Source organism: Protopterus annectens, chromosome 3.part0, assembly GCF_019279795.1.
Source record: "Protopterus annectens isolate FY-2018-M chromosome 3.part0, PAN1.0, whole genome shotgun sequence".
NCBI lineage: Eukaryota > Metazoa > Chordata > Ceratodontiformes > Protopteridae > Protopterus > Protopterus annectens.
In genome coordinates, this window is record NC_056731.1 from 1717235289 (window position 1) to 1717248691 (window position 13403).

A 13403-nucleotide genomic window follows, 5' to 3' on the forward strand; every position below is an offset into this window, starting at 1 on the left:
CTGGCCTGAAGCCCAAGTGCTAAAACCAAAACTAAGAGGCTTAGAACAGGCAAATTTAATCAGGCTACTAACAAGCAGTAATAAATGCAGCAGAATAAAAGCGCTTGAACACTTAAGAGCAAGCAGCAAAGCAAAATAAGGTAATAAAGTAGGAAGAACACAACTACAGTAAAAACAGCTGAATGAACTGTAATTTATTTTACGTGGAGAGAGGGGAAACGGAAGATAATTCAAGATTAAGAAACAAGGGGGTTGGCCTTCCCAAATGCTCTCTCTGTACACAGTAAAATGAGCTGATGAGATGGGACTGGGAGGAGTGTCCAAAATCAGGAGTCTCTTACGCTACTTACTGGTGCACATCAATTAAATTATATGTATGATTGCACTACATTGTCCGACACTTATTTTATTGTCAAAGTGTAGTGCACGGTAGACTGAGCGATCTGTGTTTTAGAAAAAACATACACAAACAGACTTCAAAATGCAAAAACACATCAAAATGTTGGAAAAGGCTGAAATAACGATCAAACAGTCCACGTGGAATAAAATATGTTTTACTGATGTTTCCCGGTACCTCATCTCAAAAGCCTTTCAAGGAAGTAATTTTACATCAAGATGTGTATGAAAACATGGCCATGGTTTATGGGGGGTTTCACACAGGGTATGGCAGACTGATGGTTCCACAAGGCCCTCATCGTAGTGATTATTTTCCGCTGAAAATGTCAGCCATTTTGCGACAATTTGAAAATGTTATATGTAGGGAGGCTGAATCAGAATATAATAGATTCATACGAAGACAGAGGACATATAATTTAAATAAAAGCCAATAGCAGGCAAACTAAATGTGTATACACAAACTGATAAAGGGGGAAACTGGGTAATTTTACCCACTGCAAAATATAACAGTATGACTGAGGGACCAATCTGTGTATTCTGTGGTGTCAGAGGAGGTTGTCTCTACTTTCAATGGAGAGTTATTGGATTTATTAGAAAGAGGTGAAAGACTGGGTTTCTTTTCCCATACTGATGTCAAGAAACTTTTTGTGAAAAACCCAAGGGATGCTATTTTTTTCATTATACCTAAAGTACATAAAAACGTATATAATCCACCAGGTAAGCCAATAATATCTGGCAAGGTTTTTTTTTTTTGCAAAATGTGGGTATTTTTCTAGATTATCAGCTAAAAGCTTATTTGAAGAGAACAGTTTTCCATATAAGAAATGGTAATGATTTGTGTGATTTGGTGAGAGGTTTGAAATGGGATAGAGGTTACTATTGGGCAACCGTTGATGTGAAATTCTTTATACAAGTATTAAAAACGTTTGGGGTTTGGAAGCAGTTAGTAATATGTTGGGGGAGGGTCCATGTACGAACTACATTCTACAGTTATTAGAATTTTCCTTGACACACAACTGTTTCAAGTTTAACAAGCAGTATTTTTTTTTACAAAAAGGAGGGCACAGCGGTGGGGGTATCATATGCCCCGTCCTATACTATAATCTTTATGAATCATTTTGAGAATTTGTTCATTTATAACACTAAATTTTTCAAACAGCATGTAATCATCTATAAGAGATACACAGATGATTTGTTTTTTGTGTGTAGGGGTGCTGTCTCCAAGTTTCATGATTTTGTGGACAATCTCAATCAATCAGAGAAACACCATAGGTTTAGAGTTCACTTATCATACAGATAGGGAGAAAATGCAGTTTCTTGACTTGGAATGTTTTGTAACAAGTGATTGGAAGATTTCATTCAAGCCTTTCACTAAAGAGACAGCAGCTGATAGTATGCACCCCCCCCCCACTTATTGGCTCCTCTACCCTTTGGGGAATACAATCGTATTTTCAATAACACTTGTGAAAAACGTACTGTGAAGGAAGAATTTCTGAAAGCGAGACAAAAGTTGTTGAAAAGAGGTTACAGTTCACACATTCTTGATAAGGCAGAAAGGGGGTTTGGGTACGGTGTTCCTTATGCACCAGTTTCGAGAGGTAATAGATGCAAGTACAGTCAATTTGGAGTCTGCACGAGATGCGGATAGTAACGAAAAATTATTTTTTGTTACAAAGTATTCTCCATTCTCAAATAGTAGGAGGATGGTAGTGGAAAGATTTTGGCCCACGGCTGCAAATGAGCCAACTCTTAAGAAATTGTTCCCCAGGAAAATTACTTTTGCCTAGAGTCGTTTTTCTAATTTGAAAGACTTGCTGAACATCGAAAGGGCTAAGAAACTAAGAAAACACAGGGATTTAAGGGATGCTATGCATGTGGACATTGCAAAATTTGTAGGAGAGTCCATAATTTGGACAAAAGCCTTATAAATGGTAAAAAATATAGGGCTATGGAGTTGTTCAACTGTAGGTCCTGTGGGGTGGTATATATTATTGGCTGTGAATGTGTTCCTGCCAGATGGTATATTGGCCAAACAAAGAGGATGGTTAAAAATCATATATTGGAACATTTAGGTGACATTAGACATGGTAGAATGGAAAATCCAGTGGCAGAACACTTCCAGTTGGTTCATGCTGGTTCCGATGCCAGCCTATTCTTTAGTGTTTTGGCTAAACCATTCAATAGATGGGGTGAGCTCTTTGACTGAATTATTAAGGTTGGACACTAAATTTATCATTAAAGTATAGCATGCTAGTTCCCAATGGTTTGAACCAGGAAATCAATACTAATATTTGTTAATAAAAAAAGTGTGATGTGTTAGTTGATTTTTCATGTTGGGTCTATCTTTCAAGAAAATGTGACATGGTTTAACTGATATTTTTATATTGGTTGCTCATTCTCGGGGGTATGTATGGTGTCTCCCCATATACATCATTAGACTCACAGTACTTTGTTTTTGGTCCGACTGGTCATAAATGTATGGTGCTAAACTATTATTTAGTCATTGTTAATTGTAATAATTTAGGACTAGTATTGGATGCACATTCAATATGCCTCCCCATGTGTCCCATCATTGTTGGAATATTTTAATATTATAATTGACATTTGATATGGTTATGGTAGGGTGTTACTAAATGTTGAGTAAGATGCAATAGCAGAATGAAGGCATCGCACACAAGCTTCATGGTGTATTTATGTATCAACAAAATGTCATTAATGCAATAAATCTTTGGATGGACAAGGTTAGAGTAAAAATGATTTAACAATTGCTAATGGGCTTTCCCTAACTGAATAAATGTAATTACGTTTAATTGATGCATATATAAATATGTTGCAAATCTTGATGTAAAATGACTTCCTTGAAAGGATTTTGAGCCGAGGTACCAGGAAACATCAGTAAAAGATATTTTATTCCATCTGGACTGTTTGGTCGTTTTTTCAGCCTTTTCCAGCATTTTGATGTGTTTTTGCGATATGTGTTTTAGTCAACTGTGTATTTTCTTGACAACGGTAACTGGCTGTTTAGGGGTCAGTGTGTTAGTGCGAGTATATGCCGATTAATTAATGGGAATAAACTTAGTGTTGCATGTGCATTTGTATGTGTGTGTGTATAGTGAGTGTCAAAGCTATCATGTCTTCTGTTAGTGGTAAGGAAAGGGTTTTACTAGGGCAAGTGTATGGTCAGAGTTAACATACATTACTAAGGTGGGGTGGGGGTGGCTCCCCTGTTCCACCGTTGTAAAGAAGGATAACCATAACCCCGATCCTAACAGTACACGTTACTTTAGAAAACTCCTATCCACAACATTACCAGTCTTCAGACAAATCTGGTCTGAATAGTTTGGCAGGGTTAAAGTTTGTAGACCAGAAAAAAAAATTCATGTTATCTACTGGTTTTCAGGTATGTTGGTTGTCAGTGACATGAATGCTTATCATGCTTTGGTCAACCTTTTCTGTGTTGGCCATTTATGATATAGATTTATATAAATGCTTTTAAGTATATTTTCATGACTATGTACATATAGACAAATATACATATATGTATCATTAATTCAAGGAAAAATTTGTTTTTCACCACCATAGGCAGTCTTGTTCAGCCCTTCCTTCAGAAGCACAGTTCAGGTGCATGGGGGTTCAAGCCTGCAGATTTCTTCCAGACCCAGATTCCACCTCTGAACAGGTACTTCCACCAAGCACTGCTTCCACACCAGGCCCCGGCTATCTTACCTCATGCTTCCAGTTTCTACATGCTCCTGCTTATCTTTTTGTTAATCTTCCACAACAGGAACTAACTTCTGAATTCCCCTGAACAGGGACCCTTCTTTTATGCAGCAGGAACTGGCAATTTATTACCTAATACAAATCACTTTTCAGACTAACATTATGTGAGGATGGTCCCATACACCAGTAACTTTGCCCTGTTCTTATACGTACAGTAAACATTTACTCATTCAGCATGTCACTATATACCTGTTTATTTGTCTGTATATCACGGGTAACATTTGTTTCAGCTAAAGATAAAAGTATTTAAAAGCTATTTCAGACCCAAAATATCTAAAACATTTATTTGCCCTTATTCACTGTTATATATACCAGCTCTGGGATGCTCAAGTTGTAGGAGGTGAGGGTGGTGCAGAGGGGATTTCCCCTTGCATAAAAAAGTTTTTCTTTTTTGATGTTTTGAGTTTCAGTATTTTGATAGATAAGGGCGTATGTCAAAATAACTATCTTAAGCACACACATCCATCCACAACCCCTTTTCCTAGTTTTGCACATGGGGTCAGGTTGTCACTTCCAACAGTGACAATCACCTACAACCAAGTGGCTAGTCTTCCTGCAGCTTTTCTTCCATACCACACGCACACACCCATAGCCAATTTAGTCTGTGAGGTGACAATGCTATCCGCTATACCACTGTGCAGCCCAATATATAAAGAAGTTATGTACTCACCATAACATTCCATCGGAGTTGTCCATTTTCATTCTTCCTTAACTGTTGGGTTTAGATCTGACTCTTCCACTTTTTTCAGCTTGTGGAACATCAAAAGCCATCGAGCTCCTCTCTTACCTATAAAGCATTAGTCCCTTACCAAACCCCAGATCTCATTTGCCGTTTCCGCATTTATATGTTGACTGCTGTTAGCTCTCAAGTGTTTCTTATATTTTCATGAGTAGTGTAAAGTGTATTCCCTTAATTACCACTGCTGGTAATTACTTCTGTCCCTCTACCTTCTCGGTAGTTTTCTATTATTACCATTGTTGAGATTTTTTTCCCCATAGCTAAAAAAAAATAAAACATAAAACTTTTCTTTCCCATTTTACGGCCATAAAATCCCCTTGTCAGATGCACACAAGTTGCGTGTGTGTATTGCTTAGGCCATGAGTATTTAAACTCTATGTGACATATGCAAGAGCTTTAACCCTAGGGCCCTTTTGACTGGCAGAATAAATTAATATTAAGGGGATTAATGCCATCATCATCATCGGATATGGCATCTGTGGCTCAAACCCGTAAGAAAAGCAATAAAGAGCAGGTTAAAAAATGTCCTTCAGACCAGTCAGGCTCTTCCCTTTCGAACTTGAAACCTCCTCCTAAAACTCGATCATGTGGTGCATCTTCCAAAGATCCCTCTTAATACCTTTACCAAAGCCTGTTGCAGGCTTGTGATAAAGACCTCGCAGCTGCAATCACTACAAAGTTGGGAAATTTTTTCTTCCTTAAATCCCTTCCGTGCCACTCATGACAACTTCCTTCTAAGCATACGGGCAGAAAAGATTATGCTTGCAATATGTCCTTCAAATTTATCTTTGCAGAAGCAGTAGGATAAATAGGGCAGAATGGTTTTGTGAAAGAAGTAAGAGCAGAAATGAATTTGTGGGTCCTAACATAGTTTAGGGACACAGAAGAACAAAAGGTGGAAATGCAGGCAGGGATGGCCCTTTATGACCTACAAAATATTTTTGACACAGTCAGATGGAAAACCTTCTGAGAAATACTAGAAAAAGATAAACGGGTGAAATGTCATAAGACTAATAAAGGCAATTTACAATGAGCCATAAGTAGAGTTAATAGCAAACAGAAGAGGCACTAAAAGTAAGTAGGAGGAGCAGGCAAGGATGCCATCTCTCATAGGTTTATACTAGGCTATCTGCCCTAAGGCATTTATAAGCCTGGCCCAAAGTTTTGTGGCTTACGCCACCCCTTATATGAAAAAATACTGTGCCCATTAGTTTGTTGTACCTCTGTCCAGCAGTGACACAGAGATGATTCCCGGGGTAAACCTACGATCTCCCATCCACAGGTCAAGATTTCTCTTGAACAGAGCCAGCGAGGTGCTCTGCCTCACATGGACCGGGATTTTATTCCACAGCACAGGGAGTCTCTGAGTGATAAATCTATCCCTCCAGCATGTCCTATTTATATCTGTGCTAAGGTTTAAGTCGCTTGCTCTAGTGGTTTTGGTGGATTTGGATTTTTTGAGGTGGAGCATGTCCATTAATTCCGGGTTGGACATGGCCTTGTTTGTCAGGCACATGTCACCTCTGAGCAGACGGTATGCGACTGAATAGAGCTGGAGTTTCTTCAATCTGGCAGCATATGACAGATTTTGGAGTCCCTTTATCCTTTTGGTGAGGAACTTTTGGGGTCTCTCCAATTGCTGCAGATGTCGGGTGAGATACATCCCAAATGGGGCATTGTACTCGATCATTGGTCTGATAAGTGAAGAGTACAGGGGAACAATGACCTCACTAGATCTGGATGTGAATCCCTTCATGATCAGGTGGGCAATGTAGAAGGTCTTTCTAACCACTTTAGCAACGTGAGTGTCAAAAGAAAGGCCACTGTCAACCTGGGTCCCCAGTTCCCTGATAACCTCTTCTGTGCTTAGTGGATTGCCACCTACATGGTAGCTTGGGGTTACCTTGTTTTTCCCGAAGGGTATGACTATACATTTTTTGGCGTTTAACTTCAGGCCATGGCTCTGGCACCAGCTATCTGTTTCCGTGAGTCCCTTCTGAAGGATATCCGTGTCCGATACACTTTCCACTATGGCGCCCAGTTTGCAGTCATCTGCAAACTTTGTCAGCCAAAGTCCTCCCAGTGGCCTGTACTTCTGAGAAGTAGATGCTGAACAATAGGGGGCCAAGGACAGAGCCCTGTGGGACACCACTTGTGACCAGCTTGAAGTCTGACATAGAGCCAGCAACTCTAACCCTGTGGGTTCTGTCCTTAAGCCAGTTTGCAACCCATCTTGTGACATATGGGTTTACATTTAAGCTGGTAAGTTTTTCTACAATACCCGAGTGGGGTATTGTGTCGAAAGCCTTTGCAAGGTCAAGGTAGGCTGTATGGACTGCCTTTCCCTCATCAATGGCCTTGGTGACTGTTTCGAAGAAGTCGACCAAGTTCAAAAGGCATGATCTGCCCTTGACGAAGCCAAACTGGGTCGGGTCCAATGTCTGCAAGTCCCCTATATCTTTGTTTATGAGCTCCATTATGATCCTCTCCATAGCTTTGCAGACTAGACTTGTTAAGCTTATGCGGTAATTACCAGGGTCCGTAGAGGCACCGCCTTTGTGGAGTGGGACCACAGTTGCCGTACGCCACTCCTTGGGCACATATCCTGTGATAAGGCTGAGATTAAACAGCTGCCTTATGTGCGGGTTTAATTCCTCATTTAGCTCGTGTAGCACACAGCCGGGGACACCATCCGGTCCCATTGATGCTGTGTTTTTAGCTTTAGAGAGAGCAGCTTTCACCTGCGCATTTGAGATGTCTGGGAGGCTACACTCCGCTGGGATAGTTATCTCTCCTTTAGGGGGGGGGAGAGGGGGGGGTTTGCACTGAACCTGTCTGCCAGTATGTTGGCAATGTCTGTGGGTTCAGTGATTTTTGTATCATTTTGGACTAATTCTGAGCATGTCTGGGAGTTTCCACCCAGGTTCCTAATATAGCTGAAAAAACCCTTATGATTGTCCTTTGAATCCATGGCAATTTTTCTCTCAAAATTGGCCTTAGTTGATTTTATGAGTGCTCGTATTTTTTTTACTAATAATGATCAGGGGTGACTTCCCTTCTCCTCATGGTTCTTCACAGTAGTCATATAAGTGATGGCAACTGAAATTAAGGAAAAAGCTAGCAAAACTACAGGAAAAAATAGTTGCACAGTCAGGCTTCCTAATGTATGCAAATGACCGCATGCTTATGTTGGAGAACATTGAGATGGTCGTAGAGGAAATAATGCAATTTTTTCTTCAAGGTTTGAGAAGACATCTGGGCTTAGATGGGACCCATAAAAAGAAAGTTGTCATAAGGATAGGAGAAGCAAAAGGAATGGGCAGGAGTCAGACACATTTAAAAAAGGGAAAATCCCAAACATCAGAGTACCCGCTTAACTGACAGAATATAAAAGAATATGGAGAAGGGGAGAGAGAGAGAAAATATAGGAGATACTGGAGAGGGGAGGTCATAAAACAGAATCAATGCTATTACAAATATAATTGTCCCAGTTACAGACAGTGTACTAAGAAAACTGCCAATGTACCCAAATTGAGACAAACTAATAAAAATTATGTGGACAGGGAGCTAGAGAAAGCTCTCAAAAAACAAACCAAGACTGAATAGAAAGATGGGCTGGGAACTTCCACACAGGCCTTAGTATACAACCTGCTTAGGTGGATAGAGAGTAAGGGGCAAGAAGAGGGATGGCAAATAAGACAGAGGGAAAATATAAAAGAATGAATGAGGAGGCACTAGAGAGATGAGGCAAAATGATAAAGGACAAAAAAGAGACATGGTAGTAAATAGATTGGGGGCACTTTTGCATGGAAGAAACAAGTAGAAAAATGGAAAGGTAAGAGGATAAAAGGAGAACAGGGGCCAACAAAGATGGGGCAGGAGGACAGACAGCATTCAAAGCCCTACAGGAATTTGTGTCACCACAAAAAGAATGGTGGACATACACCAGACTGAGTGGAATAAGAGGAAGGAAGCAAAAACATGTAAAAGAAAAACAAGACAAAGAGCCCCATGCGAGAAATGTAACAGCAGAAAGACTTATGAAGACCTGATGGAGAAGGTGGGGGAAGCCACAAAGAAAAGAGATAAGGAAAGGATAGAAGAAGAAAAAATCATGCAGAGCTGTGAAATGGAATCATGAAAAGTTCTCGAAGAACAGATATGCAGAAAATACATGGGTGGGAGACAGGAAAGACGGTGGGGGCCAGATTCAACAACACCTACACTAAGTGTACACACTTTGTATTTAAGAACATCCATACCACATCTTTTGTGCTTTCTAGTCACTCACAAAGATTATAGCAAGTGTACATGTAGTCTACACTTTGTGGTAACCTTTGTGAATCCCCCTCAGTATTTAAAGCTGCAAGAAAATCAGTAGGAAAACTAAAATTAGGAGGAAGAATGTGTGAGTTATGCTTATGTTGTCTGTTAACTCAGAACAGTGCACACTTAGTGTAGGCTTTTCTGAATCCCAGGAGGTATCTCACACGAAGATTACATACAGAGGAAAGGAAAGCAAACTCAAGATGCTGGAGATGCACAACAGGACAGGCATGAAACATGTTTTGTAAACATACCTTAGCATAAAAGATCTACTGAGGAGCTCTTGAAATCTAGAAGACGATATATGAAAAACAGGGACAAAACTCCTGGGAATTCCACATGTGGGGTAGGGGGGAACAAAGAAAAGGGTTGGTAGGAAAAAGACATGTGGGCAGTAAGACTAGTGGCAACACAGATGAAGAATGCAATAGCCAGAAACTGGAAAACAAGAGACTTTTTTCTCAAAACAATTTTTATTTTCCAAATATTATAATATTTAACAATAGTGGGTAGGAGAAAAAGAAAGAGAAGAATGGAAGGAGGTCACAAGTTAATACCAGTCAAAAGGGGATGGTGGTGAAAGCAACTAGAACACTAAGGAGAAGCAGTGAAATACTGGCACAAAAATATTGTACCTTGCATGGAGAGTGCACAGTAACTGTAAATGGATATGAAAAATAAAGTGAAAAAAATGTAGTTCACCAAGTACAGGTCTCCAGCAGTAAATTCTAGCACCTAGGTTTTATCCACGTTATATGCTTTCATTCCCACAGAGAAATTCTATCAAGGGTGCAAAAATTCCTATGGAGACAAATGCTGATCTTAACTAGTATTTTCTACATCTGCATTAACTAAAATGTATTTTTTTCTAGAATTTACTTGGCTGTTTTCTTAAAGTTTAATTATCCAACATTTGCTTGTTTGAATTTTATCTGTTTTACAAAGTGTTGTGATAAGGCACTATAACAAAAGCTGTGTTAAGGTGTGTGAACATTCGTTTGAATCCTGGCTGCTGAATGAGGCCCCCACATGAAGTCACCACTGTTAGGAGGCTTCTTCAGTTCAAGTCCTACAAGACTGCAAGGGTACTGCTCTCTCCCAGGGTTAGTATATGTGCCTCACACTTGCTATTATACTCTCATTATTGTGAGACTCACAATCATAGTCCTCTAAATTACACTGCAAATTCAAAATAACTGCTGATTACTCAGTGTCAACAGTGCAATTAACTGGCTGATCTATCTAATCTAACAGGCATAGGATAACGACCAATGGTTAAATGACAATATTTATAGAGCCCAAAGATTATCATCTAGTACTGAACACTAGCGGACACATTTTAATGAAGAAACATATCTTCTTAATCAAAAAGCAAAAAACTATCAGCAGCAAGCAAGCAAGCAAATGCTGTAACCAGAGATTGTGTTCCCTATATTAGTCAATCAACAATGAAGTATAAAAGTATGTTCCAGACTGGTGACAAGGTCAGCTCATGTGTGCAGAGGCAGTTTCATGGCTTTTAGCAGCAAAACCAGTAAGAACAGAAAAAAACAACGTAAACAGTACAACACAATCTCAAATAGCAGAGGACAGAGTAATTAAGGCTTAAAAATGCTTCCTGAATTGCAACGGGAGTCAGGCTAAGACACAGTGTTTAAGAAATGCCTGATGGTTGAGTGTCTCAGTTCACAGTCCACGGTTGCGCGTACACACACACACACACACACACACACACACACACACACACACACACACACACACACACACACACACACAGTCTTACCCCACTTCCTGGAAAACTAACTGGCAACTTTTAGACCACTGGACCACTCGTGAGACAACAAAAACTGGCAACTTCAAGAATATGAGAAATTATTTAGAATCAACACGACTGCACTGCCCACTGTCAATTCTCATGGTTTCCCTGCACAAGGGCTATGAATGAGTTCCTCTTTGCTTACTGAAACACCTTAGGACAACCACACTGTCTAAATAAATCAAACTACACTCCTCTGGGAAGGTAATTTTGAAGGGTCTGAAGGGAGAATAGGACTGCCCTCATCACTAGTATAGCGACATCTATTTAAAGTGCTCTCTGAAATATCCCTCCACCACCGCAACCAAAGGCAAAGAAAGACATGTATTGTGAATGTTGTCTCTTGGAACCCTTTTGTCCTTATGACTCTAGTTTGGAGATTTGTGAATTCCATCACCGCTATAACAAGTTTGGAAAGTTTTAATGTTTATGCATTTGCCAAGTTTAAGTTGACAATTAGTGCAGAGTATTAAGGTTATGAGCTGTTAAACTGCTTCCTATAGTCAAGGGTTTGATTCTCTCTGTCCTTATTTACCTACTGTGTGAGTAATCACTTTACCAGGCAGTGGTCCCAAGTTGAGTCTGAAAAAGATCCACATGAATCAGTGTTCTAGCCAAGTTAACATATGTGAGTAAACAAACAAATAGTTGAGGCAGACAAACAGTTCCTGAATACCTAGATCACTAAAAATGGCAGGCAATACCACAGAAATTGTAACTGTCATGAAGCTCAAGGCTCTTAAGCACTTACCTGCTGTGGAACTTGACAAAAGCAGTAGGAGGACTGGCATAGTTTCAAGAATGGTCTGAACTCTCTCCAACAGCAAAAACACTCAACACATTGTGGTATCTAGAAAGCAGCAATAAAAATCAGCCTTTGGACTAGTTAAAGCTTGCAACTTGCAAAGTGCATTGCTTTTAGGGCTTGCTTTGCTGGATCTTGCTTGGTCACTCCTCCATTATAATACCCCCCCCCCCACCCAATTCTGTAGTTTTACAAATGGCAATACAAAATATCATAGCTTCAATCAGGATCCTCCACACATCCAGTCAGACATCTTAGAATAAAGTTTGTCAGATAGTGTATCTTACTTTATGCCAAGCTTCCACTGTAATACCCAAAATGTGCTCCTTTTAAAATTCTTTGCTGTTGTAATAGCTATACAAACACTTTTAAATTATTCAAATTCTTTGCTGCCATAATAGCTGTGCAAAATAGCACAGCTCAAATTAGTACACTGCTGCTAACATTCTTTCTTTTTAAAGAAAGAACTGTGTTAAGCACCCGGGTCTGTGCAGATGTTTCAAAATGCTGTATCTTGTTTTAAGTCAGTGCTCCTCCTAACTGCTTTTGGAATCAGTTTGTGTGTGTCCCCCCCCCCCCCCCAGTTTTCTACTATTATTAACAGTAATTCAAAATATCACAACTCCACTTAGGAATCCCCAGCCATTAACCAGGCCTGTTTCAAGGCTCTAAATTGATCCTCTTCATAGTCAAGACTTACAGCAACATGCACCACTTGACAGAAATATAAAACACTAGAAATAGAGCTCATTGCTTCTTACGCTACTAAGCTTCTTTGGGCCCTGGGATTCATGGCCTCTTCTATTCCAATGCTTCCTCTTACCAGATTGCATATGCGGAATGTGCAGTGGTACCTCAAGTCTGTTTGGCTGCAGCATCATCACCCTCTGACTTTCGGTGTACCTCTCCATCTCTGTCTCAAGAAGGAATCTGAGTGGTGGAGTCGACAGTTCACTCAAAACTCAGGCCAGCCCTTTCAGTCTCCGGTCCCTTCTCAAGTGCTGTTCACCAATGCCTCAGACATGGGGTGGGGGGCAACTCTTGGTCACCTTAAAGTTTAGGGTCTCTGGCCTTCCCATCAGAAACCAGACCATATCAACACTGAAGAGATGAGGGCTCTGATTCCGGCCCTTCAGACTTTTTACCCCATGTTTTCTCTAAGCCCCTTGAAGGTGTATACAGGCAGAACTATAGTGATATGGCATGTCAACAAGCAGGGAGGCACAAAATTTTACCGCCTCTGCATAAGGGCTCTCAGTTATCAGTTAATTCTTCAGGCATTACACATTTCATCAGAGGACAATCTTGTGGCAGACTCTCTGAGCAGGTCCAACACACGGGCTCATGAATGGATGCTTCAGATAGGTGTTTCTGGACTTACCCATCAGCGTGGTATTCCTCAGATAGATCTTTCTGCTTCTCCTCTGAACAGGCAGCTTCCTCTCCTCTTCCAGAGTGCCATGCCATCTGGCCTGGAAAACGGATGCCCTATCTTTTCTATGGAAGGGTTTTTTTTAGGCTTTCCTTCCTCTTCCTGTACT

General features: G+C 40.3%; 1 protein-coding gene across 4 annotated transcripts in view; it reads right to left on the reverse strand.

Annotated features, from left to right (window-relative positions):
- ENY2 (ENY2 transcription and export complex 2 subunit) overlaps window positions 1-13403 on the reverse strand; it is a 363037-nt gene that overhangs the window by 318629 nt on the left and 31005 nt on the right. The window contains exon 2 of one of the 4 annotated variants that reach the window (XM_044065755.1): window positions 11809-11907. The exons of 2 other annotated variants lie outside the window; for them this stretch is intronic. The gene's annotated coding sequence lies outside the window, so the exon portion shown is untranslated. Of the gene's footprint in view, window positions 1-11806; window positions 11908-13403 lie in introns of all 4 variants that reach the window. One more of the 4 variants, XM_044065756.1, reaches the window with a different exon arrangement.